At 39.1% G+C, this 20,784-nt stretch overlaps 1 protein-coding gene and 1 pseudogene across 7 annotated transcripts in view; both read left to right on the top strand.

The window, feature by feature from the left end:
* The window catches only part of MAP2K5 (mitogen-activated protein kinase kinase 5), a 261,654-nt gene that overhangs the window by 63,772 nt on the left and 177,098 nt on the right, over positions 1–20,784 (top strand). The gene's annotated exons all lie outside the window — the stretch shown is intronic.
* Positions 12,289–20,778, top strand: LOC126958182 (heterogeneous nuclear ribonucleoprotein A1-like; annotated as a pseudogene).

Raw genomic sequence — 20,784 nt, forward strand, 5'->3', positions numbered from 1 at the left:
CTTTTCTCTGAGGAAGAGAAGATTAAAGGGCTCCGTGACAGCTGACTTAAAGTCTGAAGGGCACTTCTGTAGATGAGGAGCAGGTTTGCTTTGTGTTCTTCTGAAGACTAGACACAAATGGCCTGTCTTGAATGTCTCTGTGACAGTCGGCCTTTGGTTAGAGTGATTAATGTACTCTTTCTACTCTTCTTCCCACTGGGTTGTGTTCCCTGGAGGAGAGTCATGTCTAGGTTATCTTGGTGGGAGTCCTTACAGCGCCCAGCACAGTGCCTTACCTACTGTAGGCACTTAGTGAGTGTTTCAGGAATTTACCTGCAGAGGCAAATTCTTCACAGCCTAAGGATGGACACAATGTGTTGTTCATTGCTGGGTGACTCTGGGAAGTGGTGAACTCCTCTACCTTAAGCAGAATGATGTGGCTGTTGTTCAGAATGGCTGAGAAAAGAATTCCCACTTTGACCTGGACATGAGATGACTGCACAGATTTCTCCCAAGCCTAAAGTCCCAGAACTAAATTCAGCATTCAGTTACCATAAAAATCTTATGTCAGGTGTTGCTTGGTTTTGTTTAGTCTATATTCATTTTTTGCTGAACATCCTGTCACTGTGCCAAGGACTATTCCAAGCATGTGCAGTCCAGTTGTGAACAAGATAGGCAAGGTCAGATAGGCAACGTCCAGAGCTCACACTAGTGGGGCAAACAATAATCAAGACAATAAACACTGAAGTAAGATTATATAGACCTTGCATGTTCTATTAAAAAATGTAGAAGAGGTGCTCAGGAAGACCTGTCTGAGGTGGTGCTGTTTGAGCTGAGACTTAAAGACAGGATGGAATCAGTTTGGGAAAATCTGGGAGAAGAACCTTATAGGCAGAAGTAACCACTCAGGCAGAAACCCTAAGATTAAGATAGGCATGAACTTGTGTAATTGGAGTAGAATAAGCTCTGGGGAAGGTGGAGAGATGGACAGGGCTTGATCACCCTGAGTCTTTTAGTCCTTGCTAAATCCTTGCTAAGAAGGTATGTTACCCTCTTTTTACTTGTGAGAAAGATAAAGCTTGGAAGGGCTAAGTGGCATGCCCAAGATCAAGTCAAGAATAAAACTTAGGTCTTCTGACACCTGCTTCCCAAGCCAAAGTTTTTCTGTTTGCCATTCACTCTCTGAGTTTCCTAACTTTTAACCCAGATTATTTTTGGATGTAAGATATAAAATCAGTGTATAGATTTAAAAATCAATGATGTGTCATCTCTAGGTGTTAATTTTAGAGGCTTTTTAGTAGATGTTAAAACATCCATTTCTTGGCTGACAGTTATGACAACGTAACTTGTTATTTCGTCTACCCTTTGGGTCTCCTTATTTACCAAAAACTTATAATTTAATAATTGAATCCCTGGATTAATTATATGGTTGTGCTAGCAGAGTCTTGATTTATAAGACACGTTACGTTTTTTATAGCTATTTTATAGTATTTGATATGTTAGAAAATCGTAGTCTCTCGGTTGGCATATTGCACAAGCAAATATTTGTGTACCATAGCATCTAGGGTATTTACTTAAATTGCTTTTTTGGAAAATAATTCACTGGAAAGTCCAAAAGGCATTTACTGTGTATAACTTTCTGCCACAGTTTTTTTTTTCTTTGCTCTGTCATTGGTTACTTTGATGTAGGAGACCATGTTTCTGTTAAATTGCTGCCTTACTAGAGCGAAATAAGTTTAGGTTCTGATTTGTACACTAACGTTGAATTGGAGGAGCAGTTTGTAAAATTTGAGAAGGAAATAGCAATAGAAATTTAGGTTGTGGGTATTAAACATTAAAAAAAAAACCATTAATTTGCTTTCCAATGTGACTTTATATCATGTTGTCTTCTTGACCCTAAAATTTCCTTACTTTTCCTTGTCAGTATGGCAAAAAGAAAGAAAAAGAGAGTACAGTGCTATTGCTGAAAGCAGTTAATGGTTTTTGTCTTGTGAATTTAAATAATAAAATGAAAAATGTTCACACAAAATTAGAACTTGCTTTAGGACACAATCAATATAGCATTTTAACAAGCTTAATGTATTTGGAAGATATGTATTGTGTGAGGTTCTCAAACATACTGATTCTATTACGACAGTTAACTGTAGCAGCAAAATGTAACAATATACTTAGCCAATAAACATAAAACTTATTAAATCATAATTAAATTTTCAGAAAAGTTATCTAAATATTATGAATAAAATATATTTTACATGGCCTCAGCAACAAAATGTATAGCCAATGAAACTTTATAAGTGGTGAAGAAAACCATATATGGGATAAAATTATAGAATGAATTTTTACCGCAGACACATGTACCGAGTTAAGTTTGTGTACATCATTTATTTCTTCTCTCTTTTAACTTCTTTTGGAGGTAATTCTTAGTGAGTATTTGCAGAGCCCAACAGCTGGGGTAACTGACTGAAGGGGCAAATGAGAAGTTTCCCTGCTCCTTTGGAGTCTGGTGAAATGTTTCAAGGCCCTACCTGCCCCCATACATGGAAGATGCAAGAGGTACTCAGATTCACTGTGGTTGCGTTTACATTTCCACAGTGGCCCCCAATCACAGGCTTCATGTTATGGTCCCAGCTGTGTGGGAATGTAGCTGAGTACAGTAGGTATCGTCATCCTCATTTGATTTATGAAGAAACGGAAACACAGATAGATGAATGGATTTCCCTGAGGATTCAGACCAAGTCAAGGATAGGACCACCACTGAAACCCAGGCTTTCTTAATTCTTAGTCCTTTCCCAATGCCATTCCTGGTAAATAATCACATTTTGACTCCATGAGGAGCTAGAATAAACAGAATATATGCAAACCTAAGAATTTCTGCCAGCAATCTCTAGCAGATATACTTCAGCTGTACTTTGAATTTTTATTTTGTACACCAGGCACAGGCACATGTATGTTATAGATGACCAATATGCAAACAGCTGTCTCCCTTCCTTCTTCCTTCCTTGGAACTTGTAGTCTTTGAATAACTGATTAGCCCAATGTCAGAAATGTTTATGCTGATCTCTGAACCTCAGTCCGTTCAACAGATGACTCCCTGGAAATTTTATCTTTGGTTTTCTTTTTTTTTCATTGCCATGATTTTGTGAGTTAGTTTATGAGTGTATTTAAATCATTTCTGGAATCTAAATATTTTGGGCTTGCTGATCTTTATAAGGAAGTTAGTTTCCCTTCTCTCATATAGACCTCTTTCTGCTTTCTCCTCCTATCGTATTTTAAAAGTATATGTGACACCGTTAAGTTTTAATCTTCTAAATGGATTGGAGAATAGCACCTTCCCTTGACTAACCTCAAAGGATTTTAAAAAACAGAATGTTGCCCAATTTTTGAGGGAGAATGTTCTAACACAGTTTATATATTTTTGTAACTCCACAAAGGTATCTCGTAAAGAACATTGGTGGAATTGGGTTTTAAAGTCCAAATACTTTCCTTCTGTTGTGCAGAACATAGCTCCTCAACCTAGAGGCACAGTGTCATATGCAGGGAAGTCACTCAGATTCCTTCTTATTATTGGTTTAAAGATCACTGTCCCTGGATGGTATAAGATATGATGGTAGTTTGTACTGTTCAGTTTTTACGTTAAAGGAAAAGTCTCTCCTGGTTTCTTTTGACCCTAGTCATGATATGCCCATTTCATGAAGTCTATTTTATGCACAAAAGTGCACAAAATGAAGATAAAGTGTCTCTCTCCAGCCTGACAAAAGCCATTTCTTTGCAGAATGGTAGCTGCAGCGAAAGTAAATAAATGAATGGACAGCAATCACAGCCTAGTTGATGAAACTGTTCAATTAAAGCACAGGCATTTACATGGTGTAATTTCCCTAAATTGCCAATGAGCCCCTTTAGACACAACCAGTGTTCAAATTGATTTCAGCATTGATTTTGGCTGAAGCTGATAAATTTCTGCTTGTTAGTTAAAGTAATTTTGCAGAAGACTTTGTACTGCAGTATTGAAGTGTTCATTTAGCTGATGGTTAAAAGAGGAGTTATTTACAGAGGCCTCTACTGTTGTTCTGAGATGGGACAATTCCCCAATCATCTTTTACTTTTAATTTTTTAGGCTTCAGTATTCCAATCAATAGGTGATTGAAACTGATTAAAACTTATCCAACCAGCTGCCTATGGCAGTTTAATTAGAAGCTGGATGATTCTTAAATTAAAGTTGTCTTATTTTCATTGCAAAGCCATCTTCCAGAAGAGTAAGGCACAAACAGTGCAGAAAACTTAAAAGACTGGCTTTGCTAAGGTATCTTGCAAATGTTAAATCACTCAATAGCTATTCCTAAGACAATTCAAAAATGTATCAGAGAGTTTGCTTTTATGGAGATTAGAAGTAATAACATGCTTACTTGCCAGCCAAGGAATGTTTGTTTCATTCAGTCAGAGAGATTACCTACTGTATAATGATATATGTGAAAGACCAGCTGTTTGGGATATATCTATTATTTCATAAGCAAGATGAATGCTTGAGCTTATTTTTAAACACTGTAATGCAGGATGAAACTAGCCATCATGATATCCTCTGCATCTGCCCCCTGGAAACCATCAGCTTTGAATTTATATTTTTATTCTGTTTTGAGGTCTTGATTAAAATAAATCTCCATTGAATGAAAAACAGAAATTTTTTATGTAAGTTCATGTTGACTTGTCAACAGTATTGTGGGCAGGATTATAGAAGAGAGATTTTTGCTCCTCTGCTCCCTAGGGAAGCTTCTCCATACTCATTTTATCTAGTGTGGGACAATTTCTTGAGTTTTTAATGGAAATGGGTTAATATTTTTGTCATAGGGGACATATTACATCTGATATTACGGGGAAGAAGGAAAGAAATGGCTCACTTTTCAGAGGTGCATTTACTCTTTGACCCACTAGGGTACTATTTAGTGTTCTAGAAGAGGTAATTTAGTAAATTGTACCCCAGTGGCCTGAAAAAGTTAATGCAACTCTGAAAAGTGAGCCATTCAGTCGATTTTCCCTATTGCTTTTAAAAAATCAACACTGACCATATCCAGAGAATGTTGAAGACAACTGAAATTAGAGGATCTAGAAGCAACCAGTTTATTTTTACACAAAGCTTGTTGGGACATGCACTGGATTTGGCTTCAGAGGACCCAAATCTACTTCCCACTCCAGTACTTACAGATAGGAATCGTGAAGCAGTCAGTGACCTCACCAAGCCTTGGTTTCCTTATCTATAAAGTGGTGATAATAATAATATTTACCTCACAAATTTTTGTGGAGATCAAATAGCTTTACTGTATGTAAAATGTTTTATAAACTATGAAGCACAATAGAATGTTAATTATTAGAATAAGGAGGTTTTCTGAAGTAGCCATTTATGTATCTGATTTTGGAAAGTAATTTGTTGTTAGTTTTCCCAGAAACTGTGAGCAAAGATTAGATGGCTATCAAGTTTCAGGAGAGAGTTTCCTAGCTAGTTAATCCTCAGGGTATTTCTATTCCCCGCCCCCCCCACATATATTTTCTAACAATTCCAGTTATTTCATTCCTTCTCATCATTAGGCTTTATATCTCTTGCTTCTCTGTTTACCCACTACATTCTTTCAGAATCCTTGATCAAGAGATCAGTGTGACTGTAGCTTCCTTGATCTCAAAGGTATTTAGACCATATATTAAAAGACATTACTCTAGTTGATGTGGAGAGTGTTAAACCAGGCCACATCAACTTGGGGAAGAAATACCGAGGTAGTGATGACTACATTAACTCTGAGGCAGGTGTGGGAGTAAAAAGGGGTATATAGCCAGAGTGAACAGAAAGAAGAAATGGCAAATGTAGAGTTACAGTAGCTTTCTCTTATCGAAAATCTTTCTAATCTAGCCAAGTTCCCTATATCATCCATTTGGTTGATTTATGAGCCCTATGTACAATCAGTTATCTTGAAATTAATATCTGTGACCTAACAACATATTTGACTTGAGACCTAAACAGTATGAGGGGCTCTGTTTTTTTGTTTTTTGTTTTTTCTTTCTTTCTTTCTGAGACAGAGTTTTGCTCTTGTTGCCCAGGCTGGAGTGCAATGGTGCGATCTTGGCTCACTGTAACCTCTGCCGGATTCAAGTGATTCTCCTGCCTCCACCTCCCAAGTATCTGGGATTACAGGCATGTGCCACCACGCCCTGCTAATTATTGTATTTTTAGTAGAGACGGGGTTTTGCCATGTTGGCCAGGCTAGTCTCGAACTCCTAACCTCAGGTGATCTGCCCGCATCGGCCTCCCAAAGTGCTGGGATTACAGGCGTGAGCCACTGTGCCTGGCCTGTTTCTTAACCACAGATTATTTTGCAATCAGTAGTCAAGCATCTGTAATGGGTTTTTAGGCAGAAGGAAGGTTGGCAAAGACTGCTATTTGAACTAGTACAGTTTACATAAAAGCTTCTTTTTACAACTGCTGTTTACTTTGGATTTCCTATTTTAACAGCTAGAGCCTGGCTAATGTGTTTATCTATTATGGAAGGCAACAACTGTCAGTGTTGATTTCCCTGAAACTATTTGAAGTATTTCTGTGGATGGCTACTTTAGTATGTGACAGAATGTTGAAATTTCGAAGCTTGGCCATTAGTCTTAAACGTGTTAATAAAATCTACCTTCAAATAAACCTACCAAGTGAACAATTTCTAAAAAGGCCAAGCAATTAGAGGATTAAATTTTAATTTAAAAATTTAAATGTATTTAATTTAAAGTTTAAAAATTATATTTTTCATTAGCTGAACCACAGCTAGTTTACATTTAGTTACTGAAACGATATTGCATTAAAAGGTGACATCTAGAGGGCTTTAAAATTAATCTTGCAAGATACTAAAAGATTTTTGTTTTGTTTGTGTCAGTATTTGTGTACTCATGTGCTTTATACAGCAGAGAAACGTTCTGCTTGTTTTGTATTAGCTTCAGAGTTGTTCAGCCTTATAATCTTTTGGGAAAATGTAATACAATCAACTCTCAGATTCCTTGTTTTAAGTAGTAGTCTCATGGGGGTATCTCCTAATAGTTTAACCTCCTCGATTTCTACCATCTTCTTTCTTTTTGTTTTAGTTTTCCTTTATGCCAACACTATAAAGTCTTTGAAATGGAAACTTCTAAGTTGAAGAAAGACTGGTATCTTGTTATTCTAAATTTACATAAAAGCAGAGGCTTTTTTGGTTAATAAATAAAATGTCACACAAAGAGCAAAGAAGCATCATCTCTGTAAGTATAGAAACTGATGATCCTATAGTATATAAGCTTTAACCAATGCCATGTTTTAATAAGGAAGTAGATTTAATAATTGAACCTGAGTGTGACCAACTCTTAACTTTCTGTGCCAATGAGGAGAATGAAGAATTGCATTTTAGACAATGATTTATTTGTCTTGTCTTGATCAAACTTTTTCGTAATGAATCAGATCTCAGAGAGCTTTCTTTTCCTTTGTCTTTTTACCTCTGCCATGTCTCTGATGGACGTCCTATAAATCCCTAGGGCGTTCAGAGAATAGAGAATCAGGGAATACAGGATATCTCGCAAGCTGTGAAATCTTTGCATGAAAAACAAAGAACTGATGTTATTATTTGAGAGAGTGAGCTATCTCTGCAATGAGCTAATAACAACAAATACATTTGTAACTTTTATTTATTTTAAAATAGCCTTTGCTCACCGTTTTTCTTGTCTTCTACCTGTTCTCTAAGAGACACAGGGAACAAAATAACCATCACTTTCTTTCTTGCTTACCTAGAATGAGACCATCTCTTTTTAATTACTGGTTATTTCTTGAGCCAAATCCTAACTGTTGCTTTCACTATTTTAGTGGCTGGATTATTTTCTTAGGTTTCCTATCCATTTGGAGAACCTTTCAACAATTGATAACACTCTATAAATAATTCACAAAGTAATTGTGTCCCTCTTTTCACTAACCTTCTTTGAAGTATGTTATGTGAGAAGTAGAATTTAAGTCAGTGGCATTTAGTTCATGTGGTTAATGAAGGAAGTGCCCTGTGTCCTTCATAGAACAGTGGCAATACTGTCATTTCAATGTTCCTGTTTTGCCATTGTGATTAAAAGTCATTATACATGCAGTTACGCTCCAGGTCTTTTCTCCAAGAGGCAAAAAAATGGGTATTTCCATACTCATTTTGATAACTATTTTGCTAATAAATTGACATTTATGACATAGGATATTGTCAGTTATGCTGAAATCTGAAATATTTATAGTCAGATTATAGGCCAGCCTCCCCCATTCTTTCTTTAATTATATCCTACCTCGCAATCACTAGGAAAGCACATATGCGCCCTATTATAAATTCTTTCTGCTCATAATTTAAAATAATTTGGTTGGAATATGTTTAGAAATTAATATGCAGAATAGTACCGTAGAAAATAGATGCCTACTTTAATTGTATGAGATTGTACCAGCTTTATCAGAAAATATATGATCAGCTCTAGGTTATTTATTTTGTGAACAAGAGTCAGCTGGGACGATTCATATTTTTTGGTTCTCCTAGAATTTGAAATTCTAGGCATAAAGAATTTTAGTAAACATGGTAAAATCCAGATGCAGTTGATCTTATGCATGGCATAAATTTGTGTGGGAGTCCAGATGTTGGAATTTGAACACAGGTTGTTTCCCCCTTCTGTCCTGTGTGGACTTTTTTAACATGTTATTTTCACATACTTATTTTCCTTACTTTTATTTATTTTTTGATACAGGGCCTCACTCTGTCACCTAGGCTGGAGTGCAGTGGTACGATCATGGCTTACCGTAGCCTCGACCTCCCAGGCTCAGGTGATCCTCTCACCTCACTTCCCAAGTAGCTGGGACCACAGGCATGTGCCCCCATGCCCAGCTAATTTTTTAAAATTTTTTGTTGGGATGAGGTATAATTTATGTTGCCCAGGCTGGTCTTGAACTCTTGGACTCAAGCAGTCCTCCCACCTCAGCCTCCCAAAGTGTTGGGATTACAGATGTGAGCCACTGTGCCCTGCCTGTTTTCCTTACCTTTAAAGATTATTCTAGAAATTCAGTTTACTCTTTGTAACGATGTATCTTCTAATAAATTCTCATTAACAGTTTAGATGAAGGTGAGCACACCTCTAACCTTTTATGTATTGTACTAGACTCATCTTTAACATTTCAAAGAGTAGGTAATATAGTCAGTTGGATTTGTCCCTAAGTATTGCTTTTGAAATCAGTCACATGTTTTTTGAACATTTTGTGCAAAGTACTTCACTTGGCACTCGGGTAGATAGAACATCAACTTTCATGGCCTCAGGGACCCCATTCTTTGGGGTCTGTTGTTAGCTTACTGTTTGTACCTTCTCATCTCCTTTACTGTTTTCTTCTCATCTTTCTGACCTTTGAATTTAGAGAGCCTCAGTTCCAGTCCTTACACCTCTTCTGTGTTTAATTCATTTCCTAAGTGAGTGTGTAATTCCATGGCTTTGCATATCATCTATATGCTGAGGAAGTCCAAATGTATGTCTGTAGCCCTAGCCTGTGTCCTGAACTTCAGACTCACATCTGATTACCAGTTGGATGTCCTCTAGGCATTTTAAAATTATCTAAAACTGAATTCTTGATTTCTTTGGAAACCTGCTTCGTTTACTGCTTTTTGCATCTCAGTAACTGGAAACTCTATTCTACAAGTTGCTAAGGACAAAAACTTTGCAGTCTTTCTTCATCCTTCTTTTTATTTCAGATTATATATACCTTTACCCACAAATCTTGTGGGTTCTTCCTCAAAAATATTTCAGGAAGCTGACCACCTTTCATCACTCTTTTCTTGCTACCCTATTCAAAACCACTATTACTGCTTGCTAGGATTTTATTGCAAAAGCCTCCCAGTTTCTATCCTTGCTTTCCTGCAATGTGTTCTCTCCACTCAGCAGCCAAAGTGATCTTTCTAAAATATTAGGTCTCCCCCTCTGCACATAACCTCTTATATCACTTGGAATAAAAGTCAGAGTCCTCACCATGGCCTAAATGGTACTACACAGTCTGTTTTCCTTACCTCTCTGACCTCATCTCCCCCAGCTAGCCCTCTTGCTTATTCTGCTTCTGCATACATGTCAAGCACACATTTCCACCTTGGGCTTTTGAACTTGCTGTTTCCTCTACCTGGACTCCCCTTCCCCTAGATGTCCGAATGGTGTGCTCTTATACTGTTCACATGTAACCTGAAGAGAGAGGCATTTTCTGACTTCCTCCCCAACCCTAATATCAAATAGCATGTCCCTAATGTTGATCAGTCTCTATATCCTTACCTTTATTTTTTTCAATGCACTTACCCCCACCTCACATATTGTATATTTATTTGATTATTGTCAGGCAGCCCCTATCAGAAGGTAAACATCACAAGGGCAGGGACTTGATCTCATTTGTTCTCTGCTGTATCCACATTGCCTTGCTTATTGCCTGGCAATCAGAGACATGCATTAAGTATTAGATAGAAAAAAAGGATCTAGGAGGAGAATGTATCATATACTGTGGAAGAGGTTGAGCATATAGTAATGAACAAAATGGACCTTGACCTTCCCCTTGAAACTTACAACAGAGACCCTATATTAAGAATTTACAGCATAGTTAGGTAATTAGAGTTTACAATATAGTTAAATAAAGTGAACACCATACCTGTAATCCCAGCACTTTGGGAGGCCAAGGCTGGAGGATCGCTTGAGGCCAGGAATTCAGGACCAGCCTGGGCAACATTTTTGTAGAACCCTTGTTCTACAAAAAATAAAAATAAAAATTAGTCAGCCATGGTGGTACTCTCCTGTAGTCTCAATGACTCAGGAGGCTGAGGCAGGAGGGTTGCTTGATGCCAGGAGTTCAAGACCAGCCTGGGCAACATAGTGAGACCCCTTCATTCTGCAAAAAATAAAAATAAAATTTAGCCAGGCATGGTGGTTTACTCCTGTAGACTCAACTACTCAGGAGGCTGAAGCAGGAGGATCACTTGAGCCCAAAAGTTCAAGACTGCAGTGAGCTATGATTGTGACACTGTACTCCAGCCTGGGTGATGGAGTAAGACCCTGTTGCTTAAAAAAAAATACTAGGCTGGGCGCAGTGGCTCATGCCTGTAATCCCAACACTTTGGGAGGCCGAGGCAGGCAGATCACGAGGTCAGGAGATCGAGACCATCCTGGCTAACATGGTGAAACCCCGTCTCTACTAAAAATACAAAAAATTAGCCTCGCGTGGTAGCAGGCGCCTGTAGTTCCAGCTACTTGGGAGGCTGAGGCAGGAGAATGGCGTGAACCTGGGAGGCGGAGCCTGCAGTGAGCGGAGATCGTGCCACTGCACTCCAGCCTGGACGACAGAGCAAGACTCCATCTCAAAAAAAAAAAAAAAAAAAATTAGCCAGGTGTGATGGTGGGCACCTGTAGTCCCAGCTATTCGGGAGGCTGAGGCAGGAGAATTGCTTGAACCTGGGAGGCTGAGGTTTCAGTGAGCCGAGATTGCACCACTGCACTCCAGCCTGGGTGACAGAGCGAGACTCTGTCTCAAAACAAAAACAGAAACAAAAAACGACTACTGATAAGTTAGAGTACATACCTGTGCATTTAAATAACTGTTGAAGAGAAATAATAATTTATAACCAGAACATATAAGGCAATAGAGTAATTGATACCAATAGATAAATGAAACCACAGGGTAGGAAATCTAGTAGGTAGGGAAGTAAGTAGAAATAAAAGAATGGCATCCAGTTGAATTCAGAAAGGAATAAAATGGAAGAAGGAATTGTGACCATTTAAGTAAATCTGACTATATAAGACAACAATAGTAATAATTCAAAATGAAGTCAAACAAAAAGACTGGACAAAATAATATGTTAAGATGAGAAGTGCTTGATTGAAGTTAAAATGTTCTAAGATTTTTATATTGTTTAGGAGAAGGATATAGGTGGCAATTAACTTTATATTTTGTTAAGTCAAGTATGATTGTTAAAAAGTTATATGGGCAGCCGGGCGCGGTGGCTCAAGCCTGTAATCCCAGCACTTTGGGAGGCTGAGACGGGCGGATCACAAGGTCAGGAGATCGAGACCATCCTGGCTAACACGGTGAAACCCCGTCTCTACTAAAAAATACAAAAAACTAGCCGGGCGAGGTGGCGGGCGCCTGTGGTCCCAGCTACTCCGGAGGCTGAGGCAGGAGAATGGCGTGAACCCGGGAGGCGGAGCTTGCAGTGAGCTGGGATCCGGCCACTGCACTCCAGCCTGGGCGACAGAGCCAGACTCAGTCTCAAAAAAAAAAAAAAAAAAAAAAAGTTATATGGGCAACTAAAACACAGTGAATAGTGAATAGAATGCATAACTTCAAAACAGATGGAATAAAGGGAGAATAATTCTGTATAATAGAGGAAGAGAGAAGGTGATAGGTGTAAATTAAATGAATTAGGTGGTAGAAATAAATCCAAATATATCAGTAATTACAAAATAAGTAGAGTAATATTAGCAGCTAATAGATTAGGTTGCATTTTTAAAAATACAGCTATGTGCTATTTTAGACTGTATTGGGAGAAGTTTCTAAAATACCAAGACACAGCAAAATTGAAAGAAAAGGGTAGGGGAAAATACCTGGCAAAAACTAATCAAAAGAATGCTCCTGTTGTGATTATATTAACATAAGACAAAATAGACTTTAAGGCAAAAGATATTACTAGAGAAATGTTATGAAAATACAAATATTTACAACTGAACCACAAATACCATGTATTAATATGAAAACTCCTGACATGCACCAAAGTGACTCTTAAAGGATAGGTTTATATACATACCTTCGTAAAGAATAACTGGGTATTATATGCTTAGCATCTAACTCAAGAAAATCAAGAAGGTGGGACAGGGAGTAAACCGAAAGAAAATGGAAGGAAATAAATACTAAAGAACAAAAGCTAAAAAAAAAAAAAAAGAAGAAGAAGAACAAAAGTTAATTAGGTGAAAATTCAAGAAACAATTCAACAAAACCAAAAGCTGGTTCCTTGGAAAAGCTTATCAAATATAACAGCGAGAAGCAGAAATAACAAAATTAGGAATGAAAAGGGAACATAATTCTAGACATAACAATGATTTTAAAAATAACAGGATCCAATGAATAACTTTATGACGATAAATTTGATAACACAAAATGGGCAGTTTCTTAGGAAGACTTAATGAAATTGCCTTAAAAATAAAAACCAAAATAGACCTAGAGCACTTTAAGAAAATTTATTCATTCAGATATTTAATGATTATTTGTAAAATGTGCCTGATGTAGTTTTAGGCACTGGAAATAATAGCAGTGAACAAAAAAAAAAAAAAAAAAAAGTGAAAGTCTGTGTTTTCATGGAGCTTCATTTGTTGTGGAGGGAGACATAATAAATTAATAAATTTTATCAGGTGTTGCTAACTCTGTGAAGAATAAAGAAAGTGGCCAGGTGCGGTGACTTACGCCTGTAATACCAACATTTTGGGAGGCCAAGGTGGGTGGATCACCTGAGATCAGGAGTTCGAGACCAGCCTGGACAACATGGTGAAACGTCGTCTCTACTAAAAATACAAAAATTAGCTGGGCCTGGTGGCACACGCCTGTAATCCCTGCTATTCAGGAGGCTGAGACAGGATAATCGCCTGAACCCAGGAGGTGGAGGTTGCAGTGAGCCGAGATCATGCCACTGCACTTCAGCCTGGGCAACAGAGTGAGGCTCCATCTCCAAAAAAAAAAGAAAAAAAAGAAGATGAAGGGAGAGTGTGCTGTTTTATGTAGGAAAGACAAAGGAACAATGGAGGACTGAAGGAAGCAGTGGAGCAAGCCAGTTATATATTAGAGAAAGTGGCCCAGCCCTCAGGAGTAGGTGCAAGGTCCTGAGGCAGGAGCACGTTTGGTGGAACAGTTGAGTATTGTACATAAAGGAGACTAGCAGAAGCAGAGATCAGTGAGGTAACCAGAGGCCAGATGATGAAATCCTTGTTTAAGAAGTGGCAGAGCTGGGATTTGAGCTGTCAGTGACTTCAGAGCCCACCCGCTTTCCTCTTGTGCCTCCCAGGATAGATTGGCAGTGATTGCAGAATGCTTCCTTACCTGGAGCAATTTGGATATAATGGTCCTTTGCCTGACTGAAATAGGTCAGTACCTTTGTAAGTTTTGGATTATGTGTTTCCCTGCCCTAGAATACAGGTAAAAAAATTAAACATCACCATCTGGTGTGTGTGTGTGTGTGTGTGTGTGTGTGTGTGTGTGTGTGTCAGAATTTCGCTCTTTTTGCCCAGGCTGGAGTACAGTGGTGCAATCTCGGCTCGCTGCACCGTCTGCTTCCTGGGTTCAAGCGATTCTCCTGCCTCAGCCTCTCGAGTAGCTGGGACTACAGGTATCCGCCACCAAGCCCGGCTAATTTTTTGTATTTTTAGTAGAGACGGGGTTTCACTATGTTGGCCAGGCTGGTCTCGAACTCCTGACCTCAGGTGATCCACCTGCCTCGGCCTCCCAAAGTGCTGGGATTACAGGCATGAGCCACTGTGCCCAGCCAAACATCACCGTCTATTTCCTTTAGGTCCTAAAATATGCATATTCTGTTGTGTCTCCAGTCTTGGCTTTGCCACTGGCTGTGTGAGCTTGGATAAGTTATCTAACCTGGCTTTTGGGTGCTTCTGCTATGAAAGAAGGGGATTAGGTTAAATAATTTTCTGTATTTCCTACTAGCTCAATAAATTATCTAATTCTATACTAAGATTAAAAGTTAAGACCAACTTCTTTGTCTGGTCATCTAGAACCTATTGTTACAAATGAAATTTGAAAGTATGGGGCCAGGCGTGGTGGCTCACGTCTGTAATCCCAGCACTTTGGGAGGCCGAGGAGGGTGGATCATGAGGTCAGGAGTTCAAGACCACTCTGGCCAAGACGGTGAAATCCCATCTCTACTGAAAATACAAAACTTAGCTGGGCGTGGCGGCGGCGCCCAACTACTTGGTAGGCTGAGGCAGAGAATTGCTTGAACCCAGGAGGCAGAGGTTGCAGTGAGCTGAGATCGCTCCATGGTACTCCAGCCTGGGTGACAGAGTGAGACTATGTCTCAAAAAATAAAATAAAATAAAATAAGAAAGTATGGATAGTAAGTATTCTCTTGTACTGGGCTCTTTGTTATTTTAAATATATGAAAAACTTACACCAAGCTACTAACTTTTTCCATGGCAAAGTGTATGTGTGTGTGCTCAATTTTAAGAGCTGGGACTGTTCCAAGAAGGCCTGTGCTGGTCACAAACAGAATGGAACACTGAAGGACCAAGCACTAAAAATATCTCATAAAAATGCTTCCTCCATGCAGTCATTGGAACAGGTAATTACTGTGGCAACAACAAACTAATTTGAAGTGTTAGCTGTTAATTAAAACATTGCAGAGGTGTATAGTTGTCTTTTGGTGTAACCAGAGCCTCCATTCGAACTTCATTAATCACTTTACAATTAATTTGTTGAGGAAGGTCAAGACAATTGAGATGCAGTATCTGTTGAAAGTAAACAAATTCCTTTTCTCTAAGTAAATACCATTTGCAAAGTTAAGGGACACACTCGACTCATGCCTGGCATTGCCTTTTGTCATCCACTTCTCCTTGATGATTAAATGTTAAATTGGTACTGTCATTATACTGTAAACCAAACCACATAGCATCTTTATTGCTCGAAATCGAACCCAAACTTCCACGGATGAATTAGCGTGCATCATAATTAAATTATCAAGCCTCTCCTTTTAATTTACTTGGAAATAGGAGACCTTTCTTTTAGAAAAGAGATCGGCTTTCTTGACAAGCTAATTAAGTTGCCAAACTGTCCAGTATGGTATGTATCTCAAACTATCTGCTAATCATTTTCTTATCGCTGTTGCTGGTCTCAGACATCCAGGTGTTGCTTATTCAAAGTAACAACACTGATCTTTTTACAACTTTTGAATCCTTGTGTATATATTTAATTATTTGTCATTATATTTCAATTCTTGGTTAGTGATTCTAATATACAATATTTTTAAAAGTTGGAATTGGAAGAATCTGTGATGTGGAAGGGGAGAAATAATGTATCACAAAGTCTTACATATTATATTACTTGTATTTACATGGAATAAACTTACTGATTTCCTTTAAATCACATTTCAGGCCAGATGTGGTTGCTCACACCTGTAGTAATCTCAGCACTTTGGGAGGCTGGTAGATCACCTGAGGTCAGAAGTTTGAGACCAGTCTGGCCAACGTGGTGAAACCCTGTCTCTATTAAAAATACAAAAAAAATTACCCAGGCATGGTGGTGGGTGCCTTAATTCCAGCTCCTTGAGAGGCTGAGGCAGGAGAATTGTTTGAACCTGGGAGACGGAGGATGCAGTGAGCCGAGACTGCGCCACTGCACTCTAGTCTGGGCGACAGAGCAAGGCTCAGTCTTAAACAAGTAAACAAACAAAAAACATAATATAGGGGATAGGGTTCCAATTATAAAATGTGTATCAGTTTGTACAAAGTATAAAAAATTATTTTACTGGGCACAGTGGCTCACACCTGTAATCCCAGTGCTTTGGGAGGTCAAGGTGGGAGGATCGCTTAAGGCTTGGAGTTTGAGACCAACTTGGGCAACATAGCAACACTTCATCCCTTAAAAAACTTAAAAAAAAAAATTAGCCAGGCATGGTGGTATACTCCTGTAGTACCAGCAGTTTGGGAGGCTGAGGTGGGAGGATTGCTTGAGCCCAGGAGTTCAAGGTCACAATGAACTAATAAGATCGCAGCAGTGCAGTCCAGCCTGCGAGACAGAATGAGACCCTGTCTCTGAAGAAAATAATAATTGATTAAGTTTTATTATTATTTTCTGTATCTTTGAGACAGAGTCTCGCTCTGTCACCCAGGCTGTAGTGGAGTGGTGCGATCATAGCTCACTGCAGCCTGACCTCCTGGGCTCAAGCAACCCTCCTGCCTCAGCCCCTGTAGTCCCTACAGGGGGACTATAGAGGACTACAGGCACACACCACGATGCCAGCTAATTATTATTATTTTTTTTTAAAGACAGGGTCTCCCTACATTGCCCAGGCTGGTCTTGATCTCCTGGGTTCAAGTGATCCTCCTGCGTTGGCTTCCCAAAGTGCTGAGATTACAGGCATGAGCCACTGCTCCCAACCTGATTAAAGTTTTATAAGTAGTATTTAGAAATACCAATGAGGTTGTTATTTGAGAATGTCTTTAGACATTTTCAAAGGTTAAATAATTCTTTGGTAAAGTAAACAATCGTCACCTGATTTTTGTAATTTTGCTTTTCCTTTAAATGAGATATACTTGAATTTCTTTATAATTAATTGATATAATAAAAGTTAAGTTTACCTTCCATAACTGGCTTGACCTTTGTCCACTCAAGTAGGAAAAGCAAAATGAGTAAGTTCTTATAACAATCATATATTTGGATAAGTATATACATATGCTTTATATATGTAGTTTCCTAGTCTTGCCTGAATTTGTAACTTTTTACATGTAAACGATATTATAAATACCTATAGGCTCTTAATAACTAAATTATTTCTATAAGTCAGTCACCTTCAAAAACTCTTGTCAGTGATGGTTCAACTCTGTAAATTTACGAAAAAGTATTGAATGTACCCTTAAAACAAGTGAATGTTATCATATGTAAATTATATCTCAGTAAAGCTGTTAAAAAATTTTGTCAGTCCTTTCTGCCTGTGGACACTGCAGAGGAAACATCCTTAAAGTCTCTCTCCTGCCTGCCATCATGTCTAAGTCAGAGTCTCCTAAAGAGCCTGAACAGCTGAGGAAGCCCTTCATTGGAGGCTGGACTTTGAAACAACCGATGAGAGCCTGAGGAGCCAGTTTGACCAATGGGGAACACTCACGGACTGTGTGGTCATGAGAGATCCAAGCACCAAGCGCCCCAGGGGCTTTGGGTTTGTCACATGTGCCACTGTGGAGGAGGTGGATGCAGCCGGGAATGCAAGGCCACACAAGGTGGATGGAAGAGCTGTGGAAACAAAGAGAGCTGTCTCAAGAGGAGATTGTCAAAGACCCGGTGCCCACTTAACTGTGAAAAAGATATTTGTTGGTTAAAGAAGACACTGAAGGCCGGGCGCGGTGGCCCACGCCTGTAATCCCAGCACTTTGGGAGGCTGAGGTGGTTGGATTACGAGGTCAGGGGTTCGAGACCAGCCTGGCCAACATGGTGAAACCCTGTCTCTACTAAAAGTACAAAAATTAACTGGGTGTGGTGGCGGGCACCTGTAATCCCAGCTACTCGGGAGGCTGAGGCAGGAGCATTGCTTGAACGAGGTGGAGGTTGTGGTGAGCCAAGATCATGCCATTGCACTCCAGCCTGGGCAACAGAGCGAGACTCCATCTAAAAAACAAACAAACAAACAAACAAAAACACTGAAGACTATCATCTAAAATATTATTTTGAATAATATGGAAAAATTGAAGTAATTGAAATCATGACTGACTGAGGCAGTGGCAAGAAAAGGGGCTTTGCCTTTATAACCTTTGATAGCCATGACTCCGCGGATAAGACTGTCGTTCAGAAATACAATACTGTGAATGGCCACAGCAGTGAAGTTAGGAAAGCCCTGTCAAAGCAAGAGATGGCTAGTGCTTCAGCCAGCCACAGAGGTCAAAGTGGCTCTGGAAACTTTGGTGGTGGTTGTGGAGGTGGTTTTAGTGGGAATGACAACTTTGGTCATGGAGGAAACTTAAGTGGTCGTGGTGGCTTTAATGGCAGCTGTGGTGGTGGTGGTGGTGGTGGTGAATAAGGTGGCAGTGGGGATGGCTATAATGGATTTAGTAATGATGGAAGCAATTTTGGAGGTGGTGGAAGCTACAATGATTTTGGCAGTTTCAACAATCAGTCTTCAAATTTCGGACCCATGAAGGGAGGAAGCTTTGGAGGCAAAAGCTCTGGCCCCTATGGTGGTGGAGGCCAATACTTTGCCCAACCACAAAACCAAGGTGGCTATGGCGGTTCCAGTAGGAGCAGTAGCTATGGCAGTGGTAGAAGATTTTAATTACCGCCAGGAAACAAAGCTTAGCAAAAGAGGAGAGCCAGAGAAGTGACAGGGAAGCTACAGGTTACAACAGATTTGTGAACTCAGCTAAGCACAGTGGTGGCAGGGCCTAGCTGGTACAAAGAAGACATGTTTTAGACAGATACTCATGTGGATGGGCAAAAAACTCAAGGACTGTATTTTTCTAATTGTATAACAGGTTAGTTTAGTTCCTGTTCTGTGGAAAGTTTAAAGCATTCCAACAAAGTGTTTTAATGTAGATTTTTTTTTTTGCACCCATGCTATTGATTGCTAAATGTAATAGTCTGATCATGATGCTGAATAAATGTCTTAAAAAAAAGTTGTCAGAGCAACCAGATTTTCTGCAGAACAGCAGAAAATGATGTTTCCATGTTGGCAGTAGTGGATTATGTAAATTTTGGTTTTATTTTTGTTTTAAGAAAGGGGAAGTTTGGGGGCTCATTAAATATGTTTTACAACTGGGCAGGTGAAGATGAGGAATTCCTGAGGCACTAACTTCTGTTCCCCGTTTTCCCTATGCCATTCCCATCTTAACACCAGATGAGAGGAAGTGCCATCTGATCTTAGCTAGTGTATAAAATCCTCTACAGGGCAAGATTTTTAGTTCTTCGAAACTAACTTGCTTCCTTATATTAATATTTTCATGGGCTTGCAATAACAACGCTTGTTTATGTTATGTGGTTTATTTTGAAATTTTTATTGTATAAAAATGTGTTGCAGATGGTTTCTAAATAATGTGCAGAATATCTAGTCCCCACAGTATATGTGTAAAGGCCACATTTCATTTAAACATAAAAGGTACGGTGGCTCACTCCTGTAATCCCAGCACTTGGGGAGACTGAGGTGGGAGCATCACTTGAGGTCAGCAGTTCTAGGCCAGCCTGGGCAACATCCAGAGACCCTGTCTCTACAAAAAAAATTAAAAAGTAGCTGGGCATGGTGGCATGTGCCTATAGTCCTAGCTACTCAGGAGGCTGAAGTGAGAGGATCGCTTGAGCCGAGGAGTTTGAGGCTGCAGTGATCTGTGATTACGCCACTGCGTTCCAGCCTGGGTGTCAGAGAGAGCCCCTGTCTGAATCAGCCAGTCACTCAATCAGATAAACACAAAAGGTCTTGATGGATAGTAATGGTATTTTATTTCTGTAAACCCTATTCTCGTTCTTTTTCATAAATGAATACACTTATATTTCTTGATTTAAGTTGTAGTTATTTCACTATATCTGTTCCTTTGAGCTTGTTTTGATGAACTGTTAAGATATAGTTTATCTGTATGTGTAACAAAAAAACAGGCAAAAGACAAGCAAAAAAATTGAAAAAAAAAAAAGAAAGCAAAATGGCTCTGTATACTGCTTAACATAGAGAACCCACACACACAGTGACAGTCATAAGGGATCTGGAGCCAAAAGACCTAGGTTTGAGGTCTCATTCTGCCACTAGTTACTTTGTGTGCCATTGGGCAAACTGTTTAACTTCTCTGTGCTTCAGAATTCTCATCTATAAAAGGAGGATAATAATGTATCAGCATTACCTCAGAGAGTTATTTTAAGGTAATGTGTAGTAAATCACTTCGTAAACCATTAAGCTCCATATAAATGTAAATTACTACTGTCGTTAGTGTTCTTTGAAAGTACCATGTATCCCATTGCTGCAGAAATGTTTGGATTTACATTCACGTCTTTAACCATTTTGTAGGTTGTTTAGTGATCCCAAATGATTTTAGTTTTTTTTCTTCCCA

This window comes from Macaca thibetana, chromosome 7, assembly GCF_024542745.1.
Source record: "Macaca thibetana thibetana isolate TM-01 chromosome 7, ASM2454274v1, whole genome shotgun sequence".
Lineage (NCBI taxonomy): Eukaryota > Metazoa > Chordata > Mammalia > Primates > Cercopithecidae > Macaca > Macaca thibetana.